The following is a 16841-nucleotide window of genomic DNA, read 5'->3' on the forward strand; positions in this document are numbered from 1 at the left end:
AGCGGGGTGGGGAGGCGGGAGAGGGACAATCCAAAATTCTCCGCACATTGGTGAAGCCGTTTTATGATGCACAGCCTGCAGATGTAGGGAGGGACAAAGGGGACAGCTGCCCGGGGGACTGTGCTACTAAAGGGCTCTTTAAAAAACTCCTGGAGTGCCGGGTGGGCCACTCCAGGTGGCACTGTGGGCTGGCAACATTAGCCCCGCCTCTTCTGCTCAATGCCCCGCCCCTTCTGGCTGTCGGCTCCCCTGTATACAGCAAGCGGGGTGGAGGTGAAGCAGCTGCTGAGATGTCACCACATCTCCACTTTTCCTCCAAGAAACAAGTCTTCTCCAGGACAGTACTCTCCTAACACCCGCAGATATTGGGGGGGCAAAAGAAGAAGACCCAGACCGACCCCTGGTTATGAAAGATCCCTTCGTGTGTTTTGTGCCAGGTGAATTGTTCGCCCTTTGTCGCAGAGTCTTATTGTGCGTATTATGGTAGCACCTATTGGCCTAAGACTGGGAATAGGGCCCTATTGTGCTAGGCGCTGTACGGACTGTGACAGACCCAGCTCAGCCGTCTGCCGTTCAGTGGTCTTATTGGATCCCAGGAGGTGGGCGGGTGGTAGCCCACCCACATCTAAAGGACCTCCCCCCCGCCTACGGGGAGGGTCCGCAGAGCCCAGAATGCCAAGCTGTTCGCTGCTGGAAGGAAGATACTCTGGAGCTTGGGTAAACAATTTTCTCTTCCCTGAGTTAACAAAAAAAAAAAAAAGGCCAAAAGAAGGTTCCAAAGAGGATGGAGAGAGGCTGTTCTCAGTGGTGACGGATGCAGAACAAGGAGCGATGGTCTCAAGTTACAGTGGCGGAGGTCTAGGTTGGATAGTAGGAAAAACTATTTCCCTAGGCGGGTGCTGAAGCACTGGGATGGGCTCCCTAGGGAGGGGGCGGAATCTCCATCCCTAGAGGTGTTTAAGTCTCGGCTTGACAAAGCCCTGGCTGGGTTGATTTAGTTGGGGTTGGTCCTGCCTTGGGCAGGGGGCTGGACTTGATGACTCCTGAGGTCTCTTCCAGCCCTAGGATTCTAAGTCCAGCATAACCAGGCAGGCCCGTGGGGTCAACTGGAACGAGCTAGAAGCCACAGGTTAATTCAACACCTGAGGTCAATTAAGGCCGGTGGTGCCACTTTAAAAGGGCTCCCCCCAGGCTAGGAAGAGGGAAGAAATAGAGCGAAGGACAGGGAGGAGGGAGTGCGGTGCAGAGGAGCTGTGTGGGAGTGAATGGGGGATTGATGAGCAGGTACCAAAGGAAAGGTGCTTGGATCAATCGTTTGGGGAGGTGGCCCAGGGAAAGGCTCCCAGATGGCGAGTGGCAATAACCCGGCCTGATGCGGGTGCCTTAGGGTCCCTGGGGTGGAACCCGGAGTAGTGGGTGGGACCTTTCCCCTCCCCCCCGACCTCCCCACGACATCTCAACCTCTGCCTCGAGAAGGGCGATCAGGACTCCAGAGGGGAGTTTACCCCAAGGCTGTGTCTACACTGCACCCCTTTTCCGAAAAGGGATGCAGATTAGACAAGTCGGAATTGCAAATGCAGCAGAGATTTACATTTTCCCCGCTGCATTTGCATGAACATGGCTGCCGCTTTTTTCCGGCTTGGGGCTTTGCCGGAAAAAAGCGCCAGTCTAGACAGGGATCTTTCGGAAAATAAAGCTTTTTCCAAAAGACCCCTTATTCCTCTTAAAATCAGTTCCGACTTGTCTAATCTGCATCCCTTTTCCGGAAAAGGGGTGCAGTGTAGACACAGCCCAAATGTATGAACTAGCCTGTGACAAGGATGGCTCAGCAGGTTGCAGCTCCTGCCTCTCGTGAAGAGAAAGAGGCCGTGTGGAGGGCCTCTGAAGCTAACACTGTTGACTAGTAGCGCGAGACCTACAGGGAATAGCCGGAGCTTTACCACGGTACCCATAGTGAGAGACAGGCCCTGCCTCCGAGTCCTTAATTAATGGTTTATCATCTTTTAACCAATCCTCCTGCTTCAGGACATAAGCTAACCAGTAACTGATCAGGGTCAGGAAGAAATTGCTTCTATAGTAAGTTTCTCAACAACTATGCGCTACCAGGTTTCTTGTGTCTTCCTTTGAAGAGGGTTCCAAGCCATAGTCGAGAGAGGACAGTAAACTAGTATTTCAACCAAGGGACACTTAAGAGAAGTCTGGAGGGGCTACGTCAATGCAACTGAAATTTGGAGAAAATAGAATTTTTGTTTTACAGCGTTTTATTATTTTTGTACTTTTTACACCCAAAAGTTTCCTCGCCTGCCTGGCTACAATTAAGTTGCTTAAACAAATGTGTTGCAATGGTAGAAAAACTGTTGTGTGTCTGAAAACTGTAGGTCCTGGGGGTTCTTATAATTTTTTTTTTGGAAAAAGGGGTACTTTATAAAAAAAAAGGGTAAGAAACAAGATGAACCATTGGTCTCATAAAGCATGGTAATTCCAGCTTCCTTTTTTAAGACAGGACTGCACCTGGCCTAAGGACATGGGCAAGCAAAGCGAGGGCTTGGATATTGTTTCCCATGACCTCTCTCTGGCCTCATCTGAGAAAGCTATTTACAGGGACAATGTGGCACCGTGCACTGATGACAGTCACGTGGCCCATCTGGTGTTGTGATGCTCGGCAGCTTCTCCGGGCCGCTAGATCTATTTCCGCCTCTGGGGAGGGAGCCGACCCTGGGCAGGCTGGGTCTAAGCCCTGCACTGGCTGAATGGGCTCGCAAGTGGCAGATATGTCCCAGGAGACAGACCATCTCCCATCCTCACTCCACACCAAGCTGTGGAGAGATTCATTTGCATACTGCCTAATGAGTTCCCGGGGCTTTCATTGCACCTGGGCTCCTCTGAAGTCAATGGGATTTTTACCGAGACCATGGGCGTGGCCCAAGATTTCACTCTTGATCTTGTTAAGTCTGGGATTTCATTAAAATTGTTTGCAACGCGCCTCCCGCTCCCCCCTCATTTATAATATTGTTTCCAAGGAACTTGAGTTTAAAAAGCAAGTATTTCTACAGCTAAGCAAACACCTGAGCCAGCTTTTCAGCTGGTGTCAATCAACATAGCTGCGTTGGGCTCTGCTTTGAAAGGGGTTTTCGTCCTACTTCCAGGACTTGAGATGAAAGGGCATTAAATGCCCTTCTCTAAGCAGCTGCCTGGATCCTATGTTGTGCTAAAGCTAGATAGAAGTTGCACCTAAAAAATGTGTGTCAAGTCCCCTGTGACAGCAGACAAGTCCCAACGTGCAGCTCTGAACAGCCATAACTTTGGGAGGGGTCTGGAATCTTGATCCTGCTCTGATTTGACTGACATTTCCGTTATCTTCATGTTGGGCAGGACCAAACTGCTGGTCCAAAAGCCCCGTGGAGGAGGGTCTCGCCAGCCAGCACGCCCCTCCTGGAAGGGCAGGGCACTGCAGTTTTTCCACCTCGGGCACTCCCCTACTGACAGCTACTCCAGGCCAATGGTGGTCTGCTTCTCCGTGCGACTCAGCCTTTTCACCAGACCGTGCAGTCTTACCCTTTCTAGGCTACCCGGCTGCTAAACTCAATGCAAAGGAGCAAACATTTCCATCGCGCCTGGCCCCCATCCTGAGCACCCAACCCTAGCCGCCCTTCGGGGCTTTGCCAATTTCCTTCCCATTCCGCTATGAAGTGCTACCTCCTTGGGTTTTATCCCCTGGTGGCCTGGCTTCTACCAAGCCACTGACCCTCAAAACCTCTTCCCTCCAAGCTGGAGTCTCAGCTCCACCTTTATCCCACAGCTACCTGGGCCTCTTGACTCATGCCCACATCAGGACTCTTTTTCACCCCCCCTTGAGCCAATCTCATGATCTAAGGGGGCTCTTGACGCACCTCCTTTGCGGATCACATGCAGGGTTTCTTTGCTGGAGGTCTGGATCCTGTCTTTTAGCCCGACTCCCCACTGGAGCTTGCTGTACTCCAGTAGCTTCTCCATATCTCACCGGGTTCCACTCCATATTGCCCAGAGAAAACATTGTTGAGGTCTTTCCCTCTAGCCCTGCTGACCTCCTCCTATGCTGGGCCTCCTCTCTTTAGAGTCACCCCCTGCTTCTGGGATGCATCTTTAACTGGGCCTGGCCTACCCTCCTGGGCTACGTCTACACTACAAGTTTCCTCGGCAAAAAATACGCTAATGAGGGACTCATTTGCATGAGTTGTGATCTCATTTGCATATTTTCTGCCGATCTGTTTTTTTCGCTAGGGTTTTTGTGCAAAACCAAGCAGTGTGGATGTCTTCTTTTGGCGCAAAAACCCCTTTTCTTGCAAGACCCTTATGCCCCAAAAAAGGAGATATACTGATCTTGTGGGGAAAGGGGGTTTTGCGCAAAAAGGAAATATCCACCCTGCTTGTTTTTGTGCAAAAGCGCATGGTCAGGTATGCAAATGAGATCACGACTCATGCAAATGAGCCCCTCATTAGCATATTTTTTGCCGAGAAAATGCATAGTGTAGACGTAGCCCTGGAGTTCACCAGCTTCTCTAATCCACTCCAGGCGAGGGTGTGTGGTAAGGAGAGGCGGTACATCGGCATCTGGATCTGAATTTCATGGGGTGAACTCACTTCCCAGAGTTTGTTCCCGGAGCCCAGGCACTGTGATCTCTCAGGGGCATCTACGTGCTGTCCGACAAGTGCTCCCGTGTCTGGGTCCGAGCTTTCCACTTGCCAGGGGTGGAGGACTTCCCTGCAGCCAGTAGCAGGGGCACCTCATCCATTCTAGAAGCTGGGCTGGTCACTGTCGGATGGGTTTCCATGCAAGCTGGAACGATGCAAACAGCATCTCTTCAGGCATTGCTGCCGCGCCCAACGCCAGCCTTAAAGCCCCATGGACCTGAGCCGGGAGCTGAATTATTTTTGTAAGAACCTCCCAAAGGGCCGGGCTGAGGGTGGGAAGCAAGTCACCGTTCAAGGTGGTTCTTATTTTAACCCAGATCCTGACCTGGAACTCGGCCTGTTTCTAACGGCACCGACGAGCCAAGTTGTTTGGAAGGAAGGGAGAATGACAATGGAAAAATATAGCCTTAAAGCAGCGATGGGTAGTGTCGTAGTGAGAGCAGAGCTAGGGGGGCGGGGCAGTTGTCTCCGGGTGCCACGCTAGGGGGGCACCAATTTAGTCCCCGTCCGCTCCCCCTGTCATCCCTCAGCTTGCCTCCTCCTCCTCCACCGGAGCCAGCTGGAGCCTCTTCCCCACCTGTCCGCCCCCAGCCTGACCCTCCTCTATCTTCGCCAGCGGGTTAGTGTGTGTGGGGGCCCCAGCCCCAAACTGGAGGAGGTGGGGGAAGACGTGGTACAAACTTCTCCCCCTCCTCCCAGGGTTGGGCTCAGCCATGCACCAGGTTTGGGTCCCCACCGCACAGCGGCGGCAGGGGGAGCCGCAGATTTTGCCTTTGCCCCCAGGCAAATGACCCCCTCGCTACACCTCTGGTGATGGGCCAGCTAGGCTAGTGAGTGGGCCGCATGAGTCCCCTTCCTTCATCTCCATGGGGTGCAAGGTTGTGACCAAGACGGTCTCCTGGGAGAGGGTCGTTTTGCTCACCGCGCTTGTGTCCCTAGAATGCGTGGGCTGTGCCGATTGAACCGTAGCAGTCTCACAGTTGCTGTTGCGTGCAATGAGCGTGCCCCTCACTTCGTGGGCCCTGGCTTTACACGCGTGCCACATTAATAACACGGGTAGGTAAAAAACGGTATGGGCGGAAATCAGCGGAACCCGGTAACCGTGCACAGGGGCAATGGTAAACAAAAAGTCACATGGGCCACACACAGAACCGCGATGGGCCTCATGCGAGCTGCAGGCTGCCCACCACGGCCTTAAAGGCTCTGGCTGCTTTTTGAGCCGTCTGGATTAAGAGCGGTCTGTGCAGCTGTTCACGGAGGCATCTGGAGCTATGGGTTCCGGTTCTCCCCCTCTCCACTCGCCTGACGCTTTCATGTGTCCTCGGGACCCACTTCCTATTTTGAAAGGCTTCATTAACTAATGCTGAGGGTGTGAATTAAGAGCCTTTAATGGCAGGTTCAATCTCAACACAAGGAATTATTAGGAAGCCAGAGCGGTAGCTTAGATAACAAGCTGGAATGATTGTTTAATAAGGGCAAATGGCAGAGGAAGAACAAAGAGGAAAGACATTCTAACTCAAAGGGAAAGAATTCAAGCCAAAAAGCTGTGGTGGTTTAGGGGGGCTGCTTTAAAGAAATTATAGACTCATAGACTTTAAGGTCAAAAGGGACCATTATGATCATCTAGACTGACCCCCTGCACAATGCAGGCCACAGAATCTCACCCACCCCTCCCAGAATAATCCTCTCACCTATATCTCAGATATTGAAGTCCTTGAAACGATGGTTCAAAGACCCCAAGATGCAGAGAATCCTCCAGCAAGTGACCCCTGCCCCATGCTACAGAGGAAGGCGAAAAACCTCCAGGGCCTCAGCCAATCTACCCTGGAGGAAAATTCCTTCCCGGCCCCAAATATGACGATCAGCTGAACCCTAAGCATGTGGGCAAGACTCACCAACCAGACACCCAGAAAAAAGTTCTCTATAGCAACTCCTATCTTCCCACCATTGGCCTATTTACCACTGATAGCGAAAGGTCAATTAATTGCCAAGATCATGTTACCTCATCAAACCATCAAATTATTTTCTTCTCCCTCAAAAATGCGCTCCCCTGAGGACTCGCCCACTTGTCAATAACTGTGATTGCCACAGAGTCAGGTGGAGAGGCACCCGTGGGCTACGTCTAGACTGGCATGATTTTCCGCAAATGCTTTTAACGGAAAAGTTTTCCGTTAAAAGCATTTGTGGAAAAGAGCATCTAGATTGGCACGGATGCTTTTCCGCAGAAGCACTTTTTGCAGAAAAGCATCCGTGCCAATCTAGACGTGATTTTGTGCAAGAAAGCTCCGATCGCCATTTTCGCCATCGGGGCTTTTTTGCGCAAAACAGTACCGCGTTGTCTACACTGGCCCTCTTGCACAAAAGCATTTGCACAAGAGGGCTTTTGCCTGAACAGGAGCAGCATAGCATTTCCACAAGAAGCACTACTTTCAGACAGTAGGAAGTCAGTGTTCTTGCGGAAATTCAAGCGGCCAGTGTAGACAGTGTAGACAGCTGGCAAGTTTTTCCACAAAAGCAGCTGCTTTTGTGGAAAAACTTGCCAGACTAGACGCAGCTGCGGTGTTTTGGAGGCCCTGTCTGCCTGACTAATGGGATGCTGTTCTCGAAGATGCTGTCACCAGACCCCAGCAACTGGGCTAAGTACAGGTGAAAATGGGTGAAATTCTATCACCAGATCTGTCAGGAACTTACCCAGCATATTGTCACACACACATAGCCTGTGTCCCACTGTCTCTGTGTCTCCCACCCGCACACATACAGTCACAGTCACACACGCACCGCCAAGCACACTCAATCTGTGTCACAAAGTCTGTCTCACATACACAGTGGCTACGTCTACATTGGCACCCCTTTCCGGAAAAGGGATGCCAATGTAGACTTTGGAATTGCAAATTCCGCGGGGGATTTAAATATCCCCCGCGGCATTTGCATTTACATGGCTGCCGCTTTTTTTCGGCTTGGGGATAAGCCGGAGAAAAGCGCCAGTCTAGACGTGATTCTCCGGAAAATAAGCCCTTTTCCCGAGAATCTCTTATTCCTACTTTCAAGCCAGTCTCTCTCTGTCTCTCTCTCTCTCTCTCTCTCTCTCTCACACACACACACACACACACACACACACACACACACACACACACACACACACTCTCTCTCTATAGGCCACAGCCCCACTCCTTCTGCCAAAGCCCCACCCCTTTTGGGGGCCCCCAGCTGGCCCATGCACCAAAATTCACAAAGTGGCCCCTTTGTGAAAATTATTGCCCACCCCTGGTCTATGCAGTGTCTGGCACTATAGGGCTTTGAGCTCAGCCGGGCACGATAATGTCTGAGTGGCTCACAACACTTATTTGAGTGACTGATGTCGAGTCAGAGCTCTCCTCAACCTTGGCACCTCAACCTGTTGTGTTCACCTCACTCTTCTGCTCTCATCTGTTCTTTGCCTTCTGCTCCAGGAACAGGAAGCGCGCTGATTGTTTTGTGGGTGCTAACAGCATGGAACCGGTTTCACCTCCGCGTGGCTGGCTCGGTAACCTTCTTCCACATGGAAGCTCTGGTCCCGGTTCATTCTGTTTGACTCTGGCTAAGTTGTTTCACCTCCCAGTTGTGGTGGCTTTTTCCCTCTCCTGCTCCTTTGCTCTGCCAGGTCAGTAACTGAGGTGAGGCCGACAGGGAGCGCAGGTGACACGGGGGCCGTGTCAACTATTATCTTAAGGAGCCAGGCGAGAGTCAAGACCGCTTGCCATTTGCATTTTAAATTGGCCTAAAAAATTACTCTGGCTGCGGACTTAATGAAGTGTTAATTTATGAAAATCTCTCATTAAAAAGCAAAACGGTGGAGGCTTTTGATGGCTGGATGGCTGGACTCTGAACTGAGACCAATTAGGTATGCCGCATTTTCTTGAGACCTCTGCTTCCCTGCCTGTCAAACCGTTTTGTTTCAAAACTACCTGGCCTCTTTTCTTGCTGCCTTTCTGTTTTTTTAAAGGCACTGGCTTGACGAGAGGGCCAGGGAGAACTCAGCCTTTTGCTTTTGTCTGCGCTTTGCTTCAAAGGTTTTGGCAGTGGTCTTTTGTTGTGAGCTTTGGGTGTAAATAGGGGTATCTGGAGTTTTGATGTTGACCTCTGAAGGGAAACAAATAATTGGATTTGTGCTACTTTTTGTTCCTCATACAGGATAAAGGCAGCTAGGAAGGTTTGGTTCATTTCTTTCTTTCTGCTTAGATTTTTAACACTAGAATTTATACCAGGAGCTTCAGGGTTTAGCCGAGTTAGTCTGTTACAGAAAAAAACAACAAATGGTCTGGTAGCACTTTGTAGACTAACAAAACATGTAGATGGGATCATGAGCTTTCGTGGGCACGGCCCACTTCTTCAGATGACTGGACATATGAGTAGGGGATACGAAAACTATTTATTTCGAGTGTTCATATCCCCTACTCATAACTCCGGTCATCTGAAGAAGTGGGCCGTGCCCACGAAAGCTCATGATACCATCTACATGTTTTGTTAGTCTACAAAGTGCTACCAGACCATTTGTTGTTTTTTCATTTATACTAGTGGACCAGGAATTCTCAGGTGTCAGAAGGGGCTTGGGACAACTGATCTCAAAGAAACTGGCTCAGCAGTTAGGATAGACCCAGAAAGACCTGGGTTCAATTTCCTGCTTTGCTACAGATTTGCTGTGTGACCTCGTCCATGTCTCTTGTCCCTTCTGTAGAATAGCACTGTTCTAACGCACAGAGGTATGGGGAAGATAAATACAGTCCACACAGTGTGGCATTTGGAGACTAGGATAATAGGGGCCATATAAGGAAATTTGCACCCAGATCCAGGTGTCTCCTACCTCTGAGACTCATCCGGAGCTCATGTCACCAGTGGCTACCTCCACCCCGGCTGAGCGGGGAGCTCTGAGGATGAAGGACCATGATGCTGTTGCTCTAACTGAGCCCGTTGTGACAAACAGCTCAGGGACCTCACTTACAGATGCAAAACCTCCAGCCCTGGTCGACACTAGGGAGTTATTTTGAAATGCCCCCCCGCCCTTTATTTCAAAATAATAGGTGGAGCGTCCACACCACCAAGTCTGTTATTTCGAAATAACGGGCTGGTTATTTCGACATCGATACTCCTGCTTTCCTCAGGGAATAATGCTTATTTCGATGTTGCTATTTCGGGAGTTATTATTTCGAATGTAATTTCCTAGTGAGTTTCCAGCAGACCCTCCCCTCCCATTTCTACTCTTAACAGGCCACCTGATCCCAACACTGCAGGCCTCGTTAGAAGGGTTAATGCAGGGGTGGGGAACCTTTCTTCAGTCAGGGGCCGCTGACCCACAGAAAAGTCAGTCAGGAGCTGCACACAAATGAGAAGCCCCCCCCCCTCAAAAAAACAACCCTCACTGATGTGGCCCCCAGCTGAGAAGCAGAAAGACTCTCCCCACTTTCCCCTCGCACAACAGAGCCTGGGGGGGGGGGCAGGCTAGTTGATTTTGCGTGCTCCAGCCCCACGTTGGGACAGCGGGGGGTGGGGGGGTGGAGTGCTCCCCAATGCCGGGGGTGCTGGCCCTGAGCCTCAGGTGCCGGATTCAGGCCAGTCGGGGGCCGCATCCATCCCCTTGGCCTGAGATTCCCCACTCCTGGTTTAATGGGGAGGTTGGCAGCAAATGGAAGGTTAAAGTTAATGGGAAGGTTGGCAGCAACAGTTGGAATATGAAACAAGAGTCCTGTCTTTTCTTCCACTGTCCCCTCCCCCAGCCCTTGTGACTAATTTATTCTCACTGTCTCCATAGAAATGAAAGGGAAAGTGCTCTTGTTCAGCGGTTTTTTTTACGTTCTGTTGCCCAGAGAGGAAAACGGCACATTTACGTTTAGGCGCCATAAAAAAACACGCTCTGAAATCCTCCCTCGTAAATATTCCAGCCAGTTAGGTCACTGGTGTTAGCGACCCAGCTGCGGGTAAGTGAAGGCCACAGCTCCGCCGGGCTTGTGCATTGTCAGGACCTGTCTGGAGATTTTCACCACTGCTGTCGCCTCCTTCCAGTCAGGGAGCGAGGGCCATAGGACCAGGACGTCAAACATGTGCAATAAACCTCAGAGATAGCAGGAGAGGTGACGTAAATGGAAAATAAAGACATAGAGGACACAAGGCCGGGAAATAAAATAATGTGTCTTCGGCATGCTTCCCCAGCGAGGCACCATGCAAACATTGTGATACGATTTACTCCTTGTATTATTCACCCTCCAGAGCCAGGTCCCCGCCCTTTTACACTAAGGGTACGTCTAGACTACAGGCTTCTGTCGACAAAGAGCGTCTAGACTACATTGAGTTCTGTCGACAAAGCAAGCTGTTTTGTCGACATGGTAGTGTAGACGCAAAGGACAGTTTACATGCAATAACACCTTCTGTCGACAGAACTCTATCGACAGAAGGCGTTATGCCTCGTAAAATGAGGTTTACCAGCATCGACAAAACTGCTGAGTTCTGTCGACGTTATGTCAGCGGTAGGTATAGTTTTGTCGACAAAAGTCCACTTTTGTCGACAAAACTCTGTAGTCTAGACACACCCTCAGTGATGGAGCCCCAAAGAATAAGAAAGAGACTGTGACCTGAAGAGTAGCCACTCTCAGGGCATGTCTACACTAGAAAATTAAGTCAACTCATGTCTGTGAACTGCTGCTGAAGTAAAGACATTGCTTGTGTAGATGACTCTTTGCTCCTTGGGTTGGTGGTGTGTGTCAACACCAACAGGTGGAATCAAACCTGGGACCTTTGGAGCTTCATTCATGAGCCACCAGCCAGCTGGCTCCTAACTAAGGCTGTGGAGCAGACTCAGTCACTCACTGTAGGCGGTCTAAGTGCCACTCCATCGGTCAGTGAACCACACCCAGCAGGTATGTGGGTGACACGGCCTCACCAGGAGCACCTGCACTAAACGAACTAACAGCTGGGGCACGGTGGGATGGCTTCTGGCAGACAGCAACAGCCACTGTGAACACGGCCGGGTCTACACTGACACTGCAGTGACTTCACTACATCACCCTTGATTCTCTACCTCTTGTGGAAGAGGGAGTTATTAAATTAGTGGAGCAGGCAAGTTACGTGGGTGGGAGCAAAATCTGAGTGTGGATGTTTAGACAGCTAGGTCAGCATAAGCTGCCTTGTATCTTTCTAGCCCGATAGGCAAGGGTGGGAAGCAGTAGTTGCAATTATCCCCATTTTATAGCTGGGGAAGCTGTGGCAGAGAAATTGAGATTACACTTTTCAACAGTGATTGGTAATTTAAGGCACCCAACTTGATCTCAAATGGCCTGAAGTCGGAGTGTGAGACACTCCTGTGAGCGTCCAAAATCACTATCCGCTTTTGAAAACCTTGGACTAAGTGACTTGCCCAAGGTCACATGAGATTCAGTGGCAAAACCAGGAAATGAAATGAGTTCCAGGCCATAACTGCTAAATCATAATCATGGCAATCAGAAATGCAGAGCTGGAAGAGACCTCAAGAGGCCACCTAGTGCAGTTCCCTGCACTGAGGCAGGAGTAAGAATTATATAAACCATTCCGGACCAGGTGTTGTCTAACCTGCTGTTCAAAACCTCCAACAGCAGAAATTCCACAGCCTCCCTATGGAATTAGTTTCGGTGCTCACCTACCCCTACAGTAAGGAAACTTTTCCTAATGTCTGGCCTAAATTCAGGTCCATCCAGCCCAGTATCCTGTCTGCTGACAGTGGCCAGCACCAGGTGCCCCAGAGAGGGTGGACCAAAGACAATGATCAAGCGATTTGTCTCCTGCCATCCCTCTCCAGCCTCTGACAAACAAAGGCCAAGGACACCATTTTATCTTCTGGCTAATAGCCTTTTATGGACCTAACCTCCATGAAATTATCTAGCTTCTCTATTAGAGTCCTGGCCTTCACAGCCTCCTTTGGCAAGGAGTTCCACAGGTTGACTACACGCTGTGTGAAGAACTTTCTTTTATTAGTTTTAAACCTGCTACCCATTAATTTCATTTGGTGTCCTCTAGTTCTATTTAGGGAACTAATAAATAACTTTTCTTTATCGGCTCTCTCCACACCACTCATGATTTCATAGACCTCTCTCATATCCCTGCTCGGTCTCCTCTTTCTTAAACTGAAGTTCTGTCAGGACTGGGGCAAGGAAGGAAAACACCCTCAGTTGTGACCAACAAGCCGTGCAGATAGATGCCTCAGGCCTTCAGCCAGTGGCTGCCTCAAGAAACCCGCCAAAGGGTGGGGAGAAGCAGGGGAGGACTGTTCCCCAGCTCTGCCTGTGCCGGCGAGACTCAGGCAATCCAGTGACAGGGGCAGAAACGCAGAACAACTCGCCTGCAGAACACCTGCCAGGTCCCTGCAGATGGCAGCAGCTCCACAAGTTAGTCTTTCTCTTCCCACCTCGCTGGATGCCAGCTCCTGCCAGCTCTGAGTCGCCTGAGCCTGGCTCCTGCCCCTCCCCCTGCGTCTGTTCTTAAAGAACACAACGCTGATCCTCAACCTGCTTTGAACTCACTACGCTGTGCACTTGGGCAGCCACCCAGGAGAGATTCAAATGCCTCCTAGCTGATTAGCAGAGTGCCCACAGACAGCAGCATGCATTGCTATCGGTAGTGCACATTTGCTCATGTCTCGGTGCATGCAACAACATTTATTCCGCACATGGATGGAAAACATTAGAGGGAACTTTGGACAACGGCCCGTGAATTAGCACTGCCCAGCTGCCAGAGTGCTGCATGGCATCTTGAGGACACACATCCAGCATTGGGCCTGCACCTCCCAGCATCCCAGGACATACTGACATGCACACCGACTCACCCATGCATGTACTTCCTAACATGCACTAGCACCAACACAAACGAGGAGTCCTGTGTTCACCTTCTCAGCCACTGTTGGGAATGGGCCACTTCCATCCTAACCGAGTTGACCTCGTTAGCGCTGATACCCTGCATACTCATGTAACACCCCCATCTTTGCATGTGTCAAGATCCCTGCCAAACGGAAGTTTCCATTTCATGCATCTGACAAAGCAGGCCCCAGCCCATGAAAACTTCTGTCCCAATAAATGTGCCCCATGTTTTTGCTAAAACTCCCTAACACAGACACCCCTCTGAAACTTGTCACTATGCACCAATTATGCACACTTGTCCGCACATAAACCAATCCCATTCACACACATACACATGTGCCAGGGTAGAATCACACACATTTCCTCACACACACTGACATAGCCATCATCTTCCTCACGCACGCACACGCATTTCAGCAGAGACACACACACACACGTCGACCTCTACAGACGCCCCCTCACAAACGGGCTCCTGGCGCCTCTCTTTCTGACACATCCATCCGCACACATGCTGTCACACCCACTCACGCCCACACCTCCCTCCACAAAAAAAAAAAAATTGCTTTGTTGCCATGACAACTGTTGCCAAGACGTAAACGCAGCAGACCTCTCAGGTATGTCAGTAGCAAACAGGAGCAGACCAGGCTGCAGGGTTCGATGTGGGATTTGAGCTGATGCTCTTCAGTCCTGACCCGCAGCCTCCTCACCCAATTCCACTGGTGCCTCTCAGTGTGGACCGCAAGCCCCTGCTGCTAGTCCCGTTTCATGCCCAGCACTGCTGACGCGTGCACTTTTCTCTTGGGTAGCACCATACCTGTCGTCATAGTGTTGGGTCTCACACAACTGCAAACGACTTGCCAGAGTAAACTGATGTCCCCACTGCTTTTCACATGGCGGACTCCGGAAGGCTGCAGTTTATGATCACGCCTGTTCTCTCCCTTGCTCGCTCGCTCTGTCTCTGAGAAAATGGTATAACCAAGCAGTGTTCCCTCTAAGCTGAATGCTTGGGCAGCCACCCTTGGGAGATTCAAATGCTGCCCAGCTGAATAGCAGAGCCCCCTTGGCGCTCACAGCTGGGTGCATGTGTGGTGCATGTGGGCACATGCAATAAAATTTATTCTGCACACAGATGGAAAAAATAAGAGGGAACATTTTAACCAAGTCTGTTGCCTTTATTTCTCACACGGCAACACGTATTGCAGGTCCTTCAGTCAGGAGACCCAAATTTAGAAATAGTCTTCAGACAAGCAAGTTATTTAGCACCTGATTCAATTAACTCCCCTCTTTCTGCACAAGTTAAAGGCCTAAAATTCCTGTTCCTTGACAGTAACAAATCTGTGTTTAACAAATTGACGCCGAACCTCTACAGCGGAGATAAAAGGGGAAGCCCTAGTGTTTGGAGTTATAAAAGCACATGCATGCTCAGTAAAGTTGGGACTGAAACAGCAGCCTGACAAATAAGGACTTGTACCAGGGTAGCAACTCCATTGAAGTTAATGGGTCTGATTCCCCTGGGCTCACTGGTTTAAATCCAGAGAAGGCCTGTTAAGGTCAAAGGGTGTTTCATTTGATCAGCACCTCAGGATCAGGCCCCTACCAAGGGCACATCTATGCTGTAATGGGCAGGGGGGTGACTGCACATGGAAGAGATATACCCGGCCTAGTTTAAATCTAGCTAGTTGGTGTTTCCAAGCCGGGAATCCTACCCTTTCCTCAGAGCCCAGAGTAACTACTGCTGGGGTAGCCTGTGCTGCCGTGGCTTCCCTGCTCCGGTACCGGAGCGACCTAGATTAAATCCAGCTTGGTCATGACTACTCAAGTTGCCATCATCACACTCTGACAGGGGGTCTCCAACTCACGGGCCGTGGGTCATCTATGGCCCAAGCAGTTCTACAGTCTGGCCTGCACACAGCAACTGGCCGCTGAGTTCTTGCAGCCCTGGGAGGGTGGCCATGTCCAGCCCCTGACTTGGCTCTCCCCACCCCTCTCAGCCCCCGTTGCGCTCCTTCCCCCAAGCCATCTCCCCTGAGGGGCGTGGCCTCAGGAATTACAGGGGGGGCCTGGTGCAGGATGGCAGCAGGGGTCTGCCCCTCCGCGCTCACCAGGGCAACAAGCAGGGAAACGGAGCCACGCAGCAGCCTCAGCCCTGCTCCGCCACCATCTCCCAGGCCCACCCGGTTTCCTGGGAGACGGCAGCGGAGTGGTGCAGAGGCTGCTGCATCCCTTCGCTTCTCTGCAGCTCCTGCCGTCACGGTGGGCGCGAGGGGATCCAGCCCCTGCTGCGGGTCCCAGTCCTCCCAGGGCCTCATGGGCAAACCTGCATATGGGGGACCATCCTGTCCATATGGGGCAGCTGCTGCAGGGGCCCCCAAAGCATGGGGCCTCAGGCCTATGCACACTCCTCCCCAGGCCAAAGGGACGTGCTGGCAGCAGCGCAGCGTTAGCAATTCGAAGCCGCCTTAGCCCTGATGTGGCAGTGGTGGGGATCTCAAGGGTGTTTTAAATTGCTCGGGGGCAGCACGTAGGCTGGGGGACCCACTGGGTGGAGCACGCGGAGACACCCCTAAGAGCCCTGCCAGAGGGGGGTGCCTGCTGGCCCGTCAGGAGGATTTGAGGTCTGGCACTGGCCCTAAGGTAAATTGAGTTTGAGACCCCTGCCCTAGACAGAGTAATAAACTGGATGATTTCTGATGAGCCACAAAAGGAGGAACCTGAGCCCTCGTTCGCTAAGGATCCCATGGGGCTATTGTTTGTTTGTTTTGCAAGCGTCAGGTGTTAGCACCATTGTCGGGACCCCATTGTAATGAGGGTGCATTTTACTTATCTAAAATTTCTCCCTGGACGCTCACCCGGATATGAGATTCTTCACTTCCTGTCCTAATCAGCTCATGTTGCAGTGAGCGGCTGTGTGACACCCCAGAAGTGGGCACAGTTTGGTGCTGGAGGTGAGTCCTGTATACGTAACTTATGCAGAATCTTTGAGACGGAAGAGACCACCTGTTGCATTGCCCTGCTAGTGCAGAGTGGAAAGACTTCAGGCCTTCTCAGCTCCTCTGTCCCGTCTTTCATTTGCTAGCGTAGCCGGCGTGTCTCATGAAGCGTTTTACTGCATCGGAGAGACATTATTTATTATTATGAGTCCCTTCTGCTGAGACACCTGGCATCCTGCCGTGGGGAAAGGCACTGTGAAGAGCAGGGATGGAGGAGAAAGCAGATACTGTCAGCTCCTAGTAACCAGAGGCCATTGGAGACACAGAAAATAACAGGCAGTGGTAACATGTCTGCTTTGCTGTCCCTTGTTCCCCACAGTAACAC

The sequence above is a fragment of the Pelodiscus sinensis genome, chromosome 26, assembly GCF_052426305.1.
Source record: "Pelodiscus sinensis isolate ZL-2025 chromosome 26, ASM5242630v1, whole genome shotgun sequence".
Taxonomy (NCBI): Eukaryota; Metazoa; Chordata; order Testudines; family Trionychidae; genus Pelodiscus; species Pelodiscus sinensis.